Source organism: Cherax quadricarinatus, chromosome 18 (genome assembly GCF_038502225.1).
Source record: "Cherax quadricarinatus isolate ZL_2023a chromosome 18, ASM3850222v1, whole genome shotgun sequence".
NCBI lineage: Eukaryota > Metazoa > Arthropoda > Malacostraca > Decapoda > Parastacidae > Cherax > Cherax quadricarinatus.
The window spans coordinates 37,331,083-37,350,893 of NC_091309.1; the positions used below are offsets into that span (position 1 = coordinate 37,331,083).

Here is a 19,811-nt window from a genome sequence, read left to right on the forward strand (position 1 = left end):
CTGGCACACCTCTTTTACCCCCTCCCTCCAACCTTTCCTAGGCCGACCCCTACTCCGCCTTCCCTCCACTACAGATTGATACTCTTGAAGTCATTGTTTCGTTCCATTCTCTCTACATGTCCGAACCACCCTTCCTCAGCCCTCTGGACAACAGTTTTGGCAATCCCGCACCTCCTCTTAACTTCCAAACTACGAATTCTCTGCATTATATTCACACCACACATTGCCCTCAGACATGATATCTCCACTGCCTCCAGCCTTCTCGTTGCAACATTCATCACCCATGCTTCACACCCATATAAGAGCATTCGTAAAACTATACTCTCACACATTCCCCTCTTTGCTTCCAAGGACAATGTTTTGTCTCCACAGACTTTTAAGCACACCGCTCACCCTTTTCCCCTCATCAATTCTATCATTCACCTCATCTTTCATAAACCCATCTGCTGACACGTCCACTCCCAAATATCTGAATACATTCACCTCCTCCATACTCTCTCCCTCCAATCTGATATCCAATCTTTCATCACCTAATCTTTTTATCCTCATAACCTTACTCTTTCCTGTATTCACTTTTAATCTTCTTCTTTTGCACACCCTACCAAATTCATCCACCAACCTCTGCAACTTCTCTTCAGAATCTCCCAAGAGCACAGTGTCATCAGCAAAAAACAACTGACAACTCCCACTTTATGTTTGATTCTTCATCTTTGAACTCCACGCCTCTTGCCAAGACCCTCGCATTTACTTCTCTTACAACCCTATCTATAAATATATTGAACAACCATGGTGATATCACACGTCCTTGTCTAAATCTCCCTCTTTCCTACATACTCTAACTTGAGCCTCACTATCCTCGTAAAAACTCTTCACTGCTTTCAGTAACCTACCTCCTATACCATACACCTGCAACATCTGCCACATTGCCCCCCCTATCATACGCCTTTTCCAAATCCATAATTGCCACAAAAACCTCTTTACCCTTATCTAAATACTGTTCACTTATATGTTTCACTGTAAACACTTGGTCTACCCACCCCCTACCTTTCATCTGCTATCCTACTCTCCGTCTTACTCTTAATTCTTTCAATAATGACTACCATACACTTTATCAGGTATACTCAACAGACTTATCCCCCTCTAATTTTTGCACTCTTTTGTCCCCTTTGTCTTTATACTAAGGAACTATGCATGCTCTCTGCCAATCCCTAGGTACCCTACCCTCTTCCATACATTTATTAAATAATAGCACCAACCACTCCAAAACTATATCCCCACCTGCTTTCAACATTTCTATCTTTATCCCATCAATCCCAACTGCCTTACCCCCTTTCATTCTACCCACTGCCTCACGAACTTCCCCCACACTCACAACTGGCTCTTCCTCACTCCTACAAGATGTTATTCCTCCTTGCCCTATACACGAAATCACAGCTTCCCTATCTTCATCAACATTTAACAATTCCTCAAAATTCTCTCCATCTTCCCGATATCCCTAACTCTCCATTTATTAACTCTCCTCTCCTATTTTTAACTGACACATCCATTTGTTCTCTAGGCTTCCTTAACTTGTTAATCTCACTCCAAAACTGCTTATTTTCAACAAAATTTGTTGATAACATCTCACCCACTCTATCATTTGCTTCACCACACTCTTTCTCCATATACTCTTTCCTCCTTGCATCACTTCGACTTCGAAAAAACTTCATATGCTAACTTTTTCTCCCTTACTATTTACATCATTCCACCAAACGCTCCTCTTCCCTCCCGCACCCACTTTCCTGTAACCACAAACTTCTGCTGAACACTAACACTACATTTTTAAACCTACCCCATACATCTTCGACCCCACTGCCTATGCTCTCACTAGCCCATCTATCCTCCAATAGTTGTTTATATCTTACCCTAACTGCCTCCTCTTTTAGTTTACAAACCTTCACCTCTCTCTTCCCTGATGCTTCTATTCTCCTTTTATCCCATCTACCTTTTACTCTCACTGTAGCTACAACTAAAAAGTGATCTGATATATCTGTGGCCCCTCTATAAACGTACATCCTTAAGTATACTAAACAGTCTTATCTACCAATACATAGTCCAACAAACTACTGTCATTATGCCCTACATCATATCTTGTATATTTATTTATCCTCGTTTTCTTAAAATACATATTACTCATAACTAAACCTCTTTCTATACAAAGTTCGATCAACGGACTCCCATTATCCTTTACACCTGGCACCCCAAACTTACCTACCACACCTTCTCTAAGTGTTTCTCCTACTTTAGCATTTAGGTCCCCTACCACAATTACTCTCTCACTTGGTTCAAAGGTTCCTATACATTCACTTAACATCTCCCAAAATCTATCTCTCTCCTCGACACTCCTCTCTTCTCCAGGTGCATACATGCTTATTATGACCCACTTTTCGCATCCAACCTTTATTTTAATCCACATAATCCTTGAGTTTACACATTCATGTTCTCTCTTCTTCCATAACTGATCCTTCAACATTATTGCTACCCCTTCCTTAGCTCTAACTCTCTCAAATAATCCTGATTTAATCCCATTTATTTCTTCTCACCGAAACTCTCCTACCCCTTTCAGCTTCGTTTCGCTTAGGGCCAGGACATCCAACTTCTTTTCATTCATAACATCAGCAATCATCTTTCTTGTCATCCGCACTACATCCACACACATTCAAGCGTCCCAGTTTTATAAAGTTTTTCTTCTCTTTTTTAGTAAATGTTTACAGGAGAAGGGGTTACTAGCCCATTGCTCCCGGCATTTTAGTCGCCTCATACAACACGCACGGCTTACGGAGGAAAGATTCTTTTCCACTTCCCCATGGACAATAGAAGAAATAAAGTAGAACAAGAGCTATTTAGAAAAAAGAAGAAAAACATTATATATATATGCAAAACAACCACTGTGAAATAGTAATGAAATTCCAAGCGCTTTTGTGACTACTCACATTGTCAAGGAACTATGACTATGCATATTTTAAAATCACCTGTTTACTGTGATCTTATTGCATTAATGGATACCACACGACTCTTCAGAATATTCTCGGTAAGCTTTCCTAATCATGTTTCTTTTGTTTCACAGTTTTCTTCTGCACTGATCAAGTCCCACAAGTTAAAAATTCGACTTAATTTTTAAAAAAAACTGTTTAAATGAACAAGTTCTGCCCAAATCTCTTTTATCCAATATCATCCTCGACATGAGAGATCGTCCTTTTGATGATTTCATGAGAATTATTCTTCAGAAACATATTCAATAACTAAAATACAGGAGAAGGAAGCTTTCAAAATATTGAGAAACAAAAAATACTCTTTTAATCAGGCCATTCCATCAGAATGGAAACTTAGTATGTTGGATCATTGCTATAATAAACTCGGAAGAATTTGTAATGAACTCAAAAACAAACTACAAAGAAAATTAGACAATTTAATTGAAAATAGTGATTGGACAAAGCATGCTAATAACAATTTTGTAATTAACTTATCAGATGAAGTGTTAGATAAAAATACAACTGCTGCTCTAGGTTTTGGTCTAAGTTTTGCAACTTCAAAAAAACTTAATAATGTTGAAATTGCAAAAGCCTTTTGTAACTTTGAAAAATCTTCTGATTTATCCTCTGGTGAAATTAATATTAGTAAAGGAATGGTATATAACTATGTTAAAACAAAACATTCCCAATTGCCCTCAAAGATTCTTTAAGTCTTATGATACACTTAAAAATAATAAAAATTTGCGCCTTACCAAAGCAGATAAAATAAATGCAATAGTAATTATGAAAGAAAATGATTACCAAGAAAAAATGAATAATCTCTTAGATGATGATGAACCCTATTCTAAACTTAGAAAGAATCCCTTAGAAACAGTTAACAGCAATTTCAATAAACAATAAAACATCTACTAAAAGGCAAAGATGAATTAATTAAACAATTTACTTCCACTAATCCATCTTTACCTTACATGTATGGACTAATAAAAAAAACAAACCAGGTAATCCAATCAGACCAATTATTAGCTCCATAGGATCAGTTTCGTATAAATTATCCAAATGGCTTGTTGACATTTTGAGCCCTATTGTTGGTAAAATTTCTAACTTCAATGTTAAAAAAAACTTAGATTTAGTTGATAAATTAAGCCTTGACTGACTTAAATGATTTTAACATGGTTAGTTTTGATGTTACTTCCTTGTTTACGAAAGTTCCTGTTGATGATTTATTAAGTTTATCTGAAGAACTCGTTAATTATGATTTACCATTACCAGTTCCTACCATCATTAAACTTATTAAACTTTGCATTGTTGATGCAAAATTTGTATTTAGTAAGTTTTACACTCAGAAATTTGTTATGGCAATGGGAAATCTTCTTTCACCTGTTCTTAGTAATCTATACATGGAATTTTTTGAAACAAGATTGCTTAACACAATCCTCCCTAATAGAGCAAAATGGTTCAGACATGTCGATGATATTTTATGTCTTATGCCAAGAATGTAGATATACACCATTTCCTTGGCAAATTAAATAGCTTAGCCCATTCTATAAACTTTACTGTTGAGTTTGAAGAAAATAACTCATTGCCTTTTCTAGAAGTTTTAATTATTAAGAGTAATAATGAATTCAAATTTAAAATTTACAGAAAACCTACAAATAACTGCTCCTATGTACACTATTATTCTTCCCATCAAGATAAAGTTAAACTGTGTTTTCTCGTCAATGTTTTTGAGAGCTTTACATATTTGTAGTCCAGAGTTCATAGATGAAGAAATATCCAAAATTTATGAAATAGCAAATGATCTGAAATACCCGAGAAATGTAATTGATAAATCTTTTAAAGTTGCTAGAAATACTTTTTACAATCCAAAAAGGGACAACCAGCCTTATTCGACTAAAAATATGTTGGTTATCCCTTACCATGAAAACTTGGTTGATATGCCTTCTCTTCTTAAGACTTTTAATATTAAAGTTGTATTTAAAAATCTTGATAGAGTAAAAAAAAATTTTGATAAAGAATTCCCCCCAAAATGCTGACGGATGTGTCTATAAGATTCCTTGTAAAATTTGCGAAAAAGTTTATTACGGTCAAACTGGTAAAAGTCTCGAACTTAGATTAAAACAACATAAATATAGCATTAGAACTGGACAAGATTCCAATGCTCTATTTATTCATGTGAGAGACTTTAACCATCCAATTGATTTTCAAAAAGTTGAGAAAGTTGTATCGAGCAAGTCAATGGTTGACAGAAATATAATTGAATCTTGTTTCATAAAAAGCAGTTTTGAAAATATGAATATTTCCTTAGGTTTGTATAAATTAGATTCATTTATAATTAATAAAATTTGGTTAGAGTTTAATAATACACTGGACAAATAATAAACCTTATTTCTTGGGTAGAATAATTTGTTAGTGGGTTGCCGTGAGGACATGTCTAGTTGGACCAGCGGACCTACTGCAGTGTTCCTCTTTTCTTATGAGTCCGGTATTGTCCCACGTCAGGTGTTTGTTGTGGGAGTTGACTGTGAGGTGTGGTCTAAGCCCTTTAATTGCCTTCCTTTGATGTATTACTTTCATAGTTCCTTGACAATGTGAGTAGTCACGAAAGCGCTTGGAATTTTCCGCTCTATTGTATGGTTAGAATTTGTCGTATACCCTGATAGTTTTACTTTCTTCAAGTTTCCCATATCTGAGTAGTTGAAATTTCTCCTCGTTGAACTTTATATTGTTTAGAATGGCCCATTAGAAGATTTGGTTGTTGTCTGCTTGGAGTCTCGCAGTGTCTTCGTTGAAGGTCACTGCCATGGTAATCCAGGTGTCATCCACAAAGGAACACACGGAGTTATGGCTTACGTCCCTGTATGTCAGAAATGAGGATGATTAATAGAATAGGAGCGAGTACTGTGCCTTGTGGAACAGAGCTTTTTACCGTGGTTGCCTGGGACTTGACTATTCATTATTACTCTCGGCGTTTTATTTGTCAGGACGTTGTAGATACATTTACCAACTTTTCCTGTTACTCTTTTATCATGCATTTTGTGTGCTATTACACCATGGTCACACTTGTCGAAAGCTTTTCCAAAATCCGTGTATACATCTGCATTTTGTTTATCCTCTACAGCATCCAGGACCTTGTCATAGTGGCCCAGTAGCTGGGACAGGCAGGAGCAACCTGCTCTAAACCCGTATTGCCCTGGGTTGTGTAACTGATGGGTATCTAGGTGGTTTGGTGATCTTGCTTCTTAGAACCTTCTCAAAGATTTTTATGATATGGGATGTTAGTGCTATCGGTCTGTAGTTCTTTGCAATTGCTTTACTACCGCCTTTGTAGAGTGGGGCTATGTCTGCTGTTTTTAGCGTGGGTGGGATGACCCCTGTGTCCATGAGCCCTTTCCATATAATGCTGAAGGCACACAAATAGGGGCTACTTGCAATTCTTGATGAACACGGAGTTCCATAAGTCTGGGCCCCTGGGGCACAGTGCATGAGTATGTCATTTATTGCCTCTTCAAAGTCCTGTGAGTTTCGTGCATAAAGAATTCATTTGGATTGTCGACCCTTAGTCTGGGCAGTGGCTAGCTGAACACTGAGTCATATTGGGACTTCAGTATCTCGCTCATTTCTTGGCTGTCATCTGTATGTCCCATCCCGCCTCAGCAGGGGCCCATTACTGGATGTTATTTTTCCCCACTTGAGGAGACTTGTGACCTTGGTATTAAAAGAGGATAACATCAAAGCAGCCTTCATAGAAAACCTGGAAGCATTCTATAACAGATGGGAAAATAAAAAGTCTGGGCTGGATGGTATCGCCCTTGGTGCTGGCCATGTAGTCAGAAACTGTAAGGCTGGAGGTGCTGCCCTGGTAGACAGTAATGGTGAAGCTGGAGGTGCTGTCCTGGTAGACAGTAATGGTGAAGCTGGAGGCGCTGTCCTGGGAGACAGTAATGGTGAGGATGGAGGTGCTGTCCTGGGAGACAGTAATGGTAAGGATGGGGGTGCTGTCCTGGGAGACAGTAATGGTAAGGATGGAGGTGCTGTCCTGGGAGACAGCAATGGTAAGGATGGAGGTGCTGTCCTGGGAGACTAATAAGACTAATAATGGTGAGGCTGGAGGTGCTGTCCAGGTAGTCAGTAAATGTACGCATGAGGGAATGCATATAAATGACCTCGAGGGAGACAGGAGCTGTAGTGGGGAAACAAGTGTAGTCAAGGACAAGATAAAACCAATATTACAAACTAGTAATACCACAGGAGATAGCAAACAAGGGGACTCCACTAGCAATAGTGAGGATATATTACCAGAAACAACTGGTGAGAACTCCGTTGTTAGTACTAATGAGGATAGGAATGAGAGAGGTAAACATGCACCAACAGTGAATACAGTCGCAGAAACCCAAGGCAAACGGAAACCTAGCCTGTGCACATACTATGCACTTGGTATCTGCAGGCATGGGAAAGCTGGAAAAACAGATGGGACGTGCAACTGTGACCACCCTAGAAAATGCCATGCCCATATGACAACAAGAAAATGCAAACTCACTTCCTGTAAGCTTTTTCACCCTGAAATGTGTCCCTCTTCAGTACAGGAAAGACTGTGCTATAACTTAAATTGCCAGGCATACCATCTAAAGGGGACAAACCGATACAAAACATCCAGGCCATGGGAAAACCTGGGTAGCCACAGCCACTCAAGAGGAAGAGGTTTTCAGTGCCAGGAAGGAAAAAAAACTGGCAGGAAATGGCAGAAATCGTACGCCAAATCCAGTCATTTCTAGAGTGGAACCACAGTCGATGGCCTCCACTCCAAACCAACAGATACAGATACTAGTGCAGGAAAAAAAGTCCCCCGCCAGTACCACCAATACCACCAGTCCGATGACATTCTTGTTTGCAAATATACAGGGTCTAAAGCCAGCAAGGAACAACAAAATACCTTTCATCCGTGGACTGCTTGCAGAGGCAAATGCAATGTTCGCGGCTTTCACAGAGACCCACATAGAGGATCACTTGGACAACGAAATATGGATCCCAGGTTACAACCTATACAGATGCGAGAGAGTGAATTGGGGAAAGGGGGGGGGGGGGTCGGCCTGTATATCGCAGTCACTTGTTTGCACAGAACTGCTCAATGCCTCAAATGATGTAGTGGAAGTTTTAGCAGTAAAGATCGAGAACAAAAACCTAGTCATTGTGGTTATGTACAAGCCTCCGGATGCAACGTCCCAGCAATTCCAGGAACAGCTGTCAAAAATTGACCACTGTCTGGAAAATCTTCCAGCTCCTGCCCCCAACATCTTGCTCCTGGGGGATTTCAACTTGAGGCACCTAAGATGGAGGAATATAGCGAATGTTGTTGTTGCAGTGATAACACCAGGAGGCAGCTCTGACGAGAACTCTCACAAACACGAGCTTTTAAATCTCTGCACAAAATTCAACTTAAACCAGCAAATAATAGTGTTTATCAAATCATATTTTCTTTGTAAAAGTAAGCTTTGTCCTGTAAGCTGTGCGTATAGTGTGTATATTTGTAGTCAGTGGTGGTGGCCGTTCACCTTAGTACTGAAGATATTCAATGCAAACATGCAGGCCTATGGTTAATTATTGTGCGTGTTCTTATACTTTCTATTGGTAGTGCGGGGGGGGGGTTAGTGGGGGTAGGAGGCATGGTGCCAATACTATTGCATGCTGCACCCATTGTACTAGTTCCTGATGTATTTGTTGGTGGGTTGCTTGTTAGGTAAGCTTTGTGTTATGCATGGTGTCTTGTTTTCATGACCTGTTGCAGTGTCCGGCTGAGTTAATGTTTACACTGCACACATTTTATCTTATCTCTGTACCTAGCCATATGTATATGGCTAGGTACACAGACCAACAAAATGAGATCAGTCACGAGGGAGCCTTCACCAAATTCAACTTCAAGTAAACCAAGTCCTAAATGATATAAGCTGGGAAGATAGACTAAGCAACACAGACCCCAACTTATTCCTAGAACAGATTAACTCGGTGGCACTCGATGTATGCTCAAGACTTATTCCTTTTTCTTAAAGGAGTAGATGTAAAATAGAAAGACAGGCACTCCCTGTACAGGCGACGGAAAATAACAGAGCGGCTAAAAGAGGCCAATATATCTGAACTGCGTAGGGAGTCACTGGTCAGAGAAATAGCAAACATCGAACTTAAGCTAAAGGAATCTTATAGGAGTCAGGAATCGCGGGAAGAACTAAAAGCCATAAATGAAATCGAAAGAAAACCAAAGTATTTCTTTTCTTATGCCAAATCAAAGTCGAGAACATCCAGTATTGGGCCCCTACTTAAACAAGATGGGCCCTACACAGATGACAACAAGGGAGTGAGTGAGCTACTCAAGTCCCAATATGACTCAGTTTTTAGCAAGCCGCTAACCAGATAGATTAAGATCAAAATGAATTTTTTACGAGAGCCACAGAATTTGGTTAACACAAGCCTATCCGATGTTATCCTGACGCCAAATGACTTCGAACAGGCGATAAATGACATGCCCATGCACTCTGCCCCAGGGCCAGACTCGTGGAACTCAGTGTTCATCAACAACTGTTCATCAACGAGCTTTTACCATCCTATGGAGAGGGAGCATGGACACCGGGGTCGTCCCACAGTTATTAAAAACAACAGACATAGCCCCACTCCACAAAGGGGGCAGTAAAGCAATAGCAAAGAACTACAGACCGATAGCACTAACATCCCATATCATAAAAATCTTTGAAAGGGTCCTAAGCAGCAAGATCGCCACCCATCTAGATACCAATCAATTACACAACCCAGGGCAACATGGGTTTAGAGTAGGTCGCTCCTGTCTCAGCTACTGGATCACTACGACAAGGTCCTAGATGCACTAGAAGACAAAAAGAATGCAGATGTAATATATACAGACTTTGCAAAAGCCTTCGACAAGTGTGACCATGGCGTAATAGTGCACAAAATGCGTGCTAAAGGAATAACAGGAAAAGTTGGTAGATGGATCTATAATTTCCTCACAAACAGAACACAAAGAGTAATAGTCAACAGAGTAAAGTCCGAGGCAGCTACGGTGAAAAGCTCTGTTCCACAAGGCACAGTACTCGCTCCCATCTTGTTTCTCATCCTCATATCTGACAGACAAGGATGTCAGCCACAGCACCGTGTCTTCCTTTGCAGATGGCACCCGAATCCGCATGACAGTGTCTTCCATTGCAGACACTGCAAGGCTAAAGGCGGACATTGATCAAATCTTTCAGTGGGCTGCAGAAAACAATATGAAGTTCAACGATGAGAAATTTCAATTACTCCGATATGGTAAACATGAGGAAATTAAAACATCAGAGTACAAAACAAATTCCTTCCACAAAATAGAGCGAAAAACCAATGTCAAAGACCTGGGAGTGATGTCGGAGGATTTCGCCTTCAAGGACCATAACATTGTATCAATTGCATCTGCTAGAAAAATGACAGGCTGGATAATGAGAACCTTCAAAACTAGAGATACCAAACCCATGATGACACACTTCAGGTCGCTTGTTCTATCTAGGCTGGAATATTGCAGGTGAAATTGCTGACCTAGAAAATGTAGAGAACCTTCACGTCGCACATAACGGAGATAAAACCACCTCAATTACTGGGAGCGCTTGAAGTTCCTTAACCTGTACTCCCTGGAATGCAGGCAGTTGAGATACATCATTATATACACCTGGAAAATCCTAGAGGGACTAGTACCGAACTTGCACACGAAAATCACTCACACCGAAAGCAAAAGACTCGGCAGACGATGCAATATCCCCCCCCAATGAAAAGCAGGGGTGTCACTAGCACGTTAAGAGACAATACAATAAGTGTCAGGGGCCCGAGACTGTTCAACTGCCTCCCAGCATACATAAGGGGGATTACCAATAGACCCCTGGCTGTCTTCAAGCAGGCACTGGACAAGTACCTAAAGTCGGTACCTGACCAGCCGGGCTGTGGCTCGTACGTTGGATTGCGTGCAGCCAGCAGTAACAGCCTGGTTGATCAGGCTCTGATCCACCAGGCTGCCTGGTCACAGACCGGGCCGCAGGGGCGTTGACCCCCGGAACTCTCTCCAGGTAAACTCCAGTTTCTAAAAACTTAAACTTATCAATGGACCAATATAAAACCTATTTTGATGCCAAAAGTCAGAGAAGTTTTAAAGTAGGGGATGAAGTTCTGGTACTTTTACCAATAAAGGCAAATAAATTATTAGTAGCTTTGAAAGGTCCGTATACTGTACTGAACATCGGTAATATTTCTTAAGAAATATTACCGAAGAAATAGCTTTGATCTGGTTTTTCCGCACAAACAGGATACAACTGAAGAGTATTCTTCTTCTTCTTCTAATGACCAGAGCTTTGGTAAGATGGGGAAGGAAGAAGGATGGGTAAGGACGGAAATATTGGAAGAGGGTTGGAGGGGGGGGAGAGGTAGGATATAAAAGGTAAGTGGCCCAACCACTTTGGTGTAATTTAAAAAGTGTATTTGAATTGATAAGATTATTTTTTAAGAGGTATAATACTAACCCATCAGAGTCACATAAATATAATAGGTATATAAGTACATGACTCTGAATTGGTTGTAGTTATACAAGTTGCAATTGTTGTTTTTTTTTTTTTTTTTTTTTTTTTCGCGATTGCACAACGGATATTTATACGACAGGAAAGGCAATATTTTCTGGCCAGTTTATGAGCTCGTGACAATAGCTTCTTAATGGTGGTGTCCAACAATAGTCAATAGCATAATTTTACATTAGAAAGTTATTTAAGATGTCTCCCTAATTGGGGGCGATGATTTTTTCAGTATACATAGAAGGGTTCTGGTAGTATCCAATCTTCTTCGTCAGGTAAGTTGCTCAAAATCATGGGTCGAGGGTAATCATCTTTATGAATAAAACGACGAACCCTCTGTGGGAGAGTCATTCTTTGAGTCCTGTGAGGCGGAGTATTGATGGTGTAATCGGTGGTATTTATCACTTGTATAGGATGTTCTCTATCTGGCATGTATAGTTCTTGCATTGTATAAAGTTGTTTCTTTTTTAGGGTGTCAAGGCGTACATTTATGGCAGTGATATCTTGTTGTGTGTGTAAATCTGCCATTTTAACTCTGTCTCTCCTCCTGGTATTGGTAATAAATCGAAGAGCTCTATTCTGGACCCTTTGTAACCGTAGCATGTTGGTCTTTGTTGTTAATGACATTGGGACACAAGGGTATTCAAGTATAGGTCTTATTATCATTTTATACAGATGCTTTTTGACATGTTGAGGGGCTTGATTGAATCGAAAGAGTCTGCTAAGACCGGCTTTGGCTATGTTGATCTTTTTAGTTACATGAGATGTTGAGTGGAGCAGCCTGTCTATTTCATATCCTAAGATCTTGTTAGGGTTTCTAATGGCTACAGGTGTACCTCTGATGGAGATACCCCCTTTATCTTCAATGGTTGATGCAAAACATCCTATCGTGCTAACAAGGACCTTGTCAGGATTAGTCGTAATTCTCCATTTCTTCTCCCAATTAGATGTTCGACGAAGTTCAATATTCATTTTTTCTATGACTCTCTCATACTTGTATTTTCCTGTTACTGGAGTTGATGAGACGACATGAATAACATCATCTGCAAACTGTGTCACAATTGTGTCATTAAACTCTGGTTGAGGAAGGTCATTCACATAAATGTTAAACAGAAGTGGACTGGTAGGTCAATGAGTTTGTATATAAGGCCATCATGCCATAAGCTATCAAAAGCTTTATGAACATCTCTGGTGACAATTAAGGCAAGATTGCCCTGCTGTTTTAGACTTGCTACAGTGTCAAAAATAACATTTATTGCATGATTGGTATCTCTATGTGTTGTAAAGCCAAATTGTTTTTCAGTAAACAAGTGATTAAACTCCATATAGTAATTCAATCTGTTGGAAATGACTTTCTCAAGAACTTTTCCAGTGACTTCAAGTAAAGATATAGGTCTATAGTTCCCAGGTTGGTGGATGTCTTTATTGGGCTTCGCAAGAAAGATCATTCTAGCAGTCTTAAAAACAACTGGAAAATGTCCTGAGGCCAAGATGGCATTAAAGATATTTACCAAGGACTGTTTGCAATTTCTAGGTAGGTACTTTATTTGTTTCATTGTTATTCCAGAGAGGCCAGGGGCTCTATTTCTCATTCTTCCAATAACCTGACTTATCTCTAGTAATGTAATAGGTCTAGTAAGCGGGTGGGTATCTTCAAGAGTTGAAGTATCGATGGTAGGTAGTGGTTGTAGATCATCCAAGTTTTCATCTCTCCATTCATTTACTAACTGATAATGATTATTATTAATTGACGACTGTTATTGTGAGAGAGAATTTTCTCCCATACATCACCCATCAAATTAGCCTGGTCCTGTGGATCGTCAAGTTTAATTTCAACATCTTCATCATCCTCATCAGTGAAGGTATGAACTAGGTAGTTAGGAGCCTTGTGCTTTGCCCCTAAAAGTTGTCGGATCTTACTCCAAAATTTTGCTGGTTCACGTTTATATTGATTAGCTTGAAGAACTAGAAATTTCCATATGTCTCGTTTGTGTTGACTAATCATGTTAATTAATTCGTGCCTTAATCGGTGCAGTGTAGCTGCTGGTGGTTGTCGCGTTTGAAGATGCCTTCGACATTCTGCTTGATAATTTCTTAAAGTGTCTCTAATTTCTCTAGTAGGTTTATATTGTTGGTATATCTTCGTGGAAGCTAATTGGCAATTTGCATTGGTAGCTTCAATTATTCGATTGTGCAGGGACCTGATTGCATCATCAATTGCACTGGAAGGTAGATTTTCCAAAGACACAATTTCATCTTCACCCAGATATGCCCTGAAGGGGTCAAATCCTAGGGTGTTAAGATTGGGTTTAGGAGTTACAGGTATTCTAAATGGAGAAGTTTGTAGTTGTATTATAACAAGGATATGGTCAGATCCTACATTTCCACCAGGAGATATACGACAGTGAAAGATGTCACAGTCTCTGTTTGTCAGTACTATATCTGGTGTTCCTGGATGAGGTCCAATGTACGATTTGAAGAATGGGCCTTGAAATGACAAGTTTCTAGCTGTCATGATATTAAAGAGTTGTTTTCCTTTTAAGTCACCCAGTGGAATACCAGCTCCACAGTTAAAGAGGGCAGGGTGATGAGCATTAAAATCTCCAGCTAGAATTGTTGGAATATTTCTGCTTAATATCCTATGTAGAGGGATTGACTCTATATATGGCTGTCTCGGGGGAAAATATCCAGTTCCTATTACTAGTTGTCCATGCGACGTTGTTAGTTCTATTGCAAGAATGTTGTCTTCATCCACATGAATATTTTTAAATGTATATCCTAATTTAACCAAGATGGCTACACCACTAAACGGTCCTCTCGATTTCTCAACAGTACAGTATCCACGTAATTTAATATGTTGATCAACTCTTGCAGCTGTCTCGTTCAAAAGTATAACATCGGGATTATAGTTATGTAGTTCAACCTCAAGAAGGTAACGGTTATTAAAGAAATGTTTAACATTAAGTTGGAAGATTGTAATCCCCATTATTTCTTATTCTTCGATCGTACACTGCGTTCTGAACGCCTACAAGTAATGTCATGTGTTGTATCTACACTATTCCTGCTGGACTCGTCAAGGGGAGGAGAGAACTTTTGCGTGGATGCTTGTGTATTAAAAATGCCATCATCTTCACTAGAGGCAGTAATATTAACAGACTCATTAGAATCGTTAGAGTCGTTAGAATCGTTAGAGTCGTTAGAGTCATCATCATAAAACTGAGGTATGCTATTCTCAGTTTCAGGAAGCAGAGGCTCGTGAGTTAATGGGAGACTGTGTAGGCTCCAAGTGAATATTAGAAAGGCAAGGTGAGTTACCTTGGGGAAGTTCCTGATCAACAGGATCAGCTACAGTAGCGGGAGAGTAGGCACCACTTTCTGGGGCATTGTTATGTTCAGGTGTTGACTTATCGGGTTGAGAGGAGTTGACAACCTGGGTTTGCGAGGAGGACGATCCCTGGGCCAGGGATGACTTAGGCTTATTTTTAGATGTAGAGTATGGTACATACTTCTTGTTATGAGAAGGCTGGGTCATAATGGCCTTCACATTTTCGGGGATAATGATGGGAGTGATCCCATTAGCCATTAACAGATCATTTAAAACACGAGAGCAGAGTTGAATATCACCACCTGCCGTGTCTTTGGCCACCAAGTACATTAGTTGTGCTCTCGTTATATCCCCGTCTGTGGATACCTGAGACACATGAGATGCGACTGAACCTTGTTGTTGTGTCTGTTGTAAGTGAGGGTTAGATTGGGGCGCTCCAAGAGGGGCAGAATTCCAAACATTGGAACCATTGGTAGAGACCTGAGGAGTCCCACTTGATCCAGGCAGAGCTGGAAAGGAAGTTTGGGACATGGTTGGCGGTGCCTGGGGAGTGGTCTTCTTAGAAGTGGATAGTTTCTTGGCGTCAAGAATTTTCTGCATTTCCTTTTTTCTTTCTGGACAAATAGCAGAAACAGCATGATGTTTTCCATTACAGAGGACACATTTAGGTGAATTTTTATTGGTACAATCACGATAGGAATGTTGGCCAGAGCAAATGCTACAAATTTGCCCTTGTGTGCTGCATTTGTTGTTGTTGTGACCAAAGGCATAACATTTGAAACATTGTGTCACACTGACAAAACGTTCCATAGAAATTTGGTCAGATGTGCATCTGGTATTGAAACATTTGAAGCCATTTTGACACACAAGTTTGGCCTCCTCAGGTGTCTCGAGTATTAATTTTAAAGTTACCTTATTGCTGTTGTGATTCGAGAATTTGTGTGCTTCTACAGCCCTAAGGTCAGAATTCTCGGCATTAATGTATCAACAATTTCATTAACAGTGCTGTGTTTCATAAAACTGTTGATTCTGGCCACAAACACAGTCCTCTGAGCTTGATAGCTGTCAGGTGCAATTGGGATAACACCAGAAGTCTTCAGTTTATCCAAGACATCATGCTTTAGGAGTTGAAGTAACTCTTCTTCCGAAGAAAGGAGAAGTACTGCTCCAGCGTGGGTTTGAAAAACATCCACTGGAGCAACAGTTGAATTAGAGCAAATACAATTGAGAATGTCTTTCATGGACATTTGATTTCCATCAATGCGTAATCTTACACGAATCCTCGCCATGATGCCTGGGAAGGTGCATCTGGCAGAGGAGTTGCTTAACAAAAAGGTATCTTTCCTTAATGTTAGCCTAACATCCTATTTCAGCTGACTTATGAAGGTCAGCCCCTAAGATAGCCTACCCTCGAGTAGTGAGGGGAAAGGGCCCAAGGCAAAGATCGGCTGGATTTTAAAAAACCACACGGGCTACCAGATGGTCAAAATGCCTTGTGTTAACTCGCCAAAGCGAAGTTGCCGAAAAATAAGAAGATAGGACAGTCAGAAGGATAGCAATGTATATAGTGTGTTAAGTGTGTGGGCCAGTGTTGATGTATGGGTGAGGGGAGGATGGGGAAGGATGGGGGGATGGGGATGAGAGGGGTGAACAAGCAAGCAAGTCACCGCCTTACCCTCTTGATGGGATGGGGCTCGAAGTGACTGCAAGCAAGTCTCCTCTCAGCTCTGGTGAAGAACAACTCAGGATAACCCAAGTAAATTCTCGAGCAACAGTGTTCAGAGTTGCTCAGCTGAAGAGCGGGAACGACGACGTCTTCTCTCCACGGTGGCTGGGCTGCTACTCTCTTGTCTTGTATCTTGTATATTTCTTGTATCCTGAAGAGTATAAGGTGTGCGTAATTAACACCTCTAACGTAGATGATGACAAGGAACTACATGATGTGGTGACTCTTGACCCCTCTGTTTCAACAAACATTAATATCAACGAGTCTTTGGATGACCGTAAGCAACACGAACTACTTAAATGTGGGGGTAAATTCTCAGATGTTTTTACTGATATTCCTGGTGTCACCTCCACAGTAGTCCATGGGACTACCGTGGAGGTGACATCTCCAGTCCACCTTAGGGATGCATTTGACGAAGAGGTAGACAGGGTATTAAAATTAAATATAATTGAACCTTCAGTATCTGCATAATGCTCACCAGTAGTAATGGTTAAGAAGGAAGACAATTCATATAGACTTGCTATCGACTTCAGAGGACTTAATGCTGTAACTCGGTGGGATGCTGAGCCTATGCCCTTAACAGATAGCGATCTGCACAAATTTTATGATTTTTCTTTACAGATTGATACTGCACAAGCATATCACCAAGTGATGTCAGACCCTGCATCTAAGCAGTAACTGCTTTTCCTACATACCAAGGACTTATGCAGAATAGAATTATACCCTTCGGTCTGGTGACATCCTGTGCTACCTACGTGAGATGGATGAGAAAGGTCTTGGGTAATATGCCTAATGTTTCAAATCTATTTTAATAATATTTACGTAATGACCCCCCACGTGGAATAAGCATATCCAGACATTAACATCAGTCTTACTAAGGTTACGCTCACATGGCTTCACTGCCAAACCAACGAAATGCTTTCTTGGGTGTAACAAAATTATATATCTGATTCTTATAATAACTCTTTACAGCCTCTCCCCAGTAAGAGTAAAGCTTTGATAGAATTCAACTTCCCCAGAAGTAAGAAGCTCATGCGTAGCTTTCTTGGTTCTGTAAATTTCTATGCAAAGCTCATTCCCAGCATTACAGATCTTACAGGAACCTTATCTGACTACCTTAAAAAATCTGCGAGGAACCCCATTGAACTTTCCAACGTAGCTCGAGGAAAGTTTAACGAGATTAAGAACATCTTCTCTGAAGACCTTATACTGAAGATTCCAGATATTAATAAGCCGTTTTGTTTAAGAACTGATGCCTCCAATACCAGCCTAGGTGCAGTGTTATTACAGTATCATGACGGTACCCCATTTCCTGTAAGCTTCCTGAGCCAGAAACTTCCTCTTGCAGAAACAAGATATTCCCCCACTGAAAAGGAATCTTGGACCCTTGTGTGGGGTATCTTCAACCTTTGATATACCTAGAGACTTTTAAGGTGGACACTGGCACTCCAAGCTTTTAAGTTTCATATTGTGTTTATCAATGGTTCATCCTATTTTTCTGACTGGTTAAGTCGTGACAGTCAGTAGAATAGTAGGACCTTATGCAACTTTTCTTTTTAAAACTTTTTCCTCCGATTCTTCTTATATTCCTTGACTATACGTCTTGGCATGGGGGGAGTGTGAGGGAAAACGTTCAACAGAGAGGAGTAGCGAGTGAATGTATGGTGATCTGCTTGTTAAGGCAGGGCGAGTGTCTAGCTCCCGCTAATCCGTTCCCCCCCCCTTTCTCCACCCGGCGAGAGGTGACGTGCGGGTCTCCGACCAGTGAATAATCATTTGATTAGCAGCTCCCAACATAACTGAGATTCCCGTATGTAGCGTAAGTCTCTCAATTACCAACATTTGTAAGTATTCGCCTTCGCTCCTGTCTTAATTTATGTTTTGTTTAAAAGCTTCACTTTTAATTTTGAGACTGTTCTTCCTGCCCTGACTTGCATTTTAAAGTAAGAGCATTTTGTGTAAATCCTCACCATTTCTTTTAAATACTTATCATGGAGAGTGATTTATCGAGTGATTTGTCTCTTTCTAGCTTGGACTGCCAGCTAGGGTCATCTAGTAACTGCAGAGATTTCTTGAAGAACCTAAATTTGGTTACGAGATGTCACCCAAAATCTACTTACTTTATTATAGCTAAACCCAGGCAGCTACCCCTCATTTGTTCAGTGGGGAAAGACCTGCGTTCCTGTCATGGTGACTGATCATTGAAGGCTCGACACAGTGTGGCTGAATTGTAGTTGGGTTGTCACGTATCAGTTGACCCCCCCCCCCGTTTCATTCTTGACGGCAACGGAAGTTTCAACAAAGCTGTGTCAACACCGGCACGTCTTTCTACAACTACCAACTGTACAAATTAAATGAATTCGTATATTATGTATTTCATTTTTTATTTTTCTTCAAATAGGTTTAAAGGTCATTTTTAATTGTTTTATCCTATTACCTTTATTATAATAAAAATTTATTATATTGTTATTATTTTTCTATTAGTTATTTTCCTGGGAAGGGGCCAGCCTTTGGAGAGTTCTTTGAGGGCTGAATAAAAACCTTCACAAATGTGCCTTTTGTGGTAAGGATTTCTTTCGGAAATATAATCTCGACAATCATGTCAGAATTTATACTGGTAAAATGAGCATTAATGTATCTTTTCTATAGACCTGCCTAGGTCTGTTTTTTGTGCTTTCTCCCCCAGGAACAATGACTAAGCAAGAGTTAGACTTTGGAATCCTAGAAATAGAAGCTAACTCGCATAACCCTAGGAACCCACCGAAGGTTGGTTCAGCCTGGAAGATGAGGACAACGATAACGACAAAACGGGAAGAGCCAGACATCTCTAGAGAACTATCATCGCGAGAAGGAATTCCTGTTGAAGACTTCCTCTGAAATCCGGGCCCTGGCAATATCCGCCTTCTCAGAAAATGAAAAAGTTTCAGTAGGAGACACTGAGACCCCTGCCCTAAGACCAAACTTGTGACATTTCACAGTCTGCCTGTATATTCCCCAGAAAGAGGCCACGGCAAGAGTAGCCAATTTTTATAAAGATCCATACGGGATATGCAATAAATAAGCTACACTAGGAATCAAGAAGCCTCCAAATGCTAGCCTGGTGAGGAAAGCCCTTCTCCATAGTACGGAGGATGCACTGCTGCAATTCAACAACAGGACATATA

At 40.3% G+C, this 19,811-nt stretch overlaps 1 protein-coding gene across 2 annotated transcripts in view; it reads right to left on the bottom strand.

The window, feature by feature from the left end:
• LOC128689487 (uncharacterized) overlaps positions 1-19,811 on the bottom strand; it is a 168,658-nt gene that overhangs the window by 120,832 nt on the left and 28,015 nt on the right. The gene's annotated exons all lie outside the window — the stretch shown is intronic.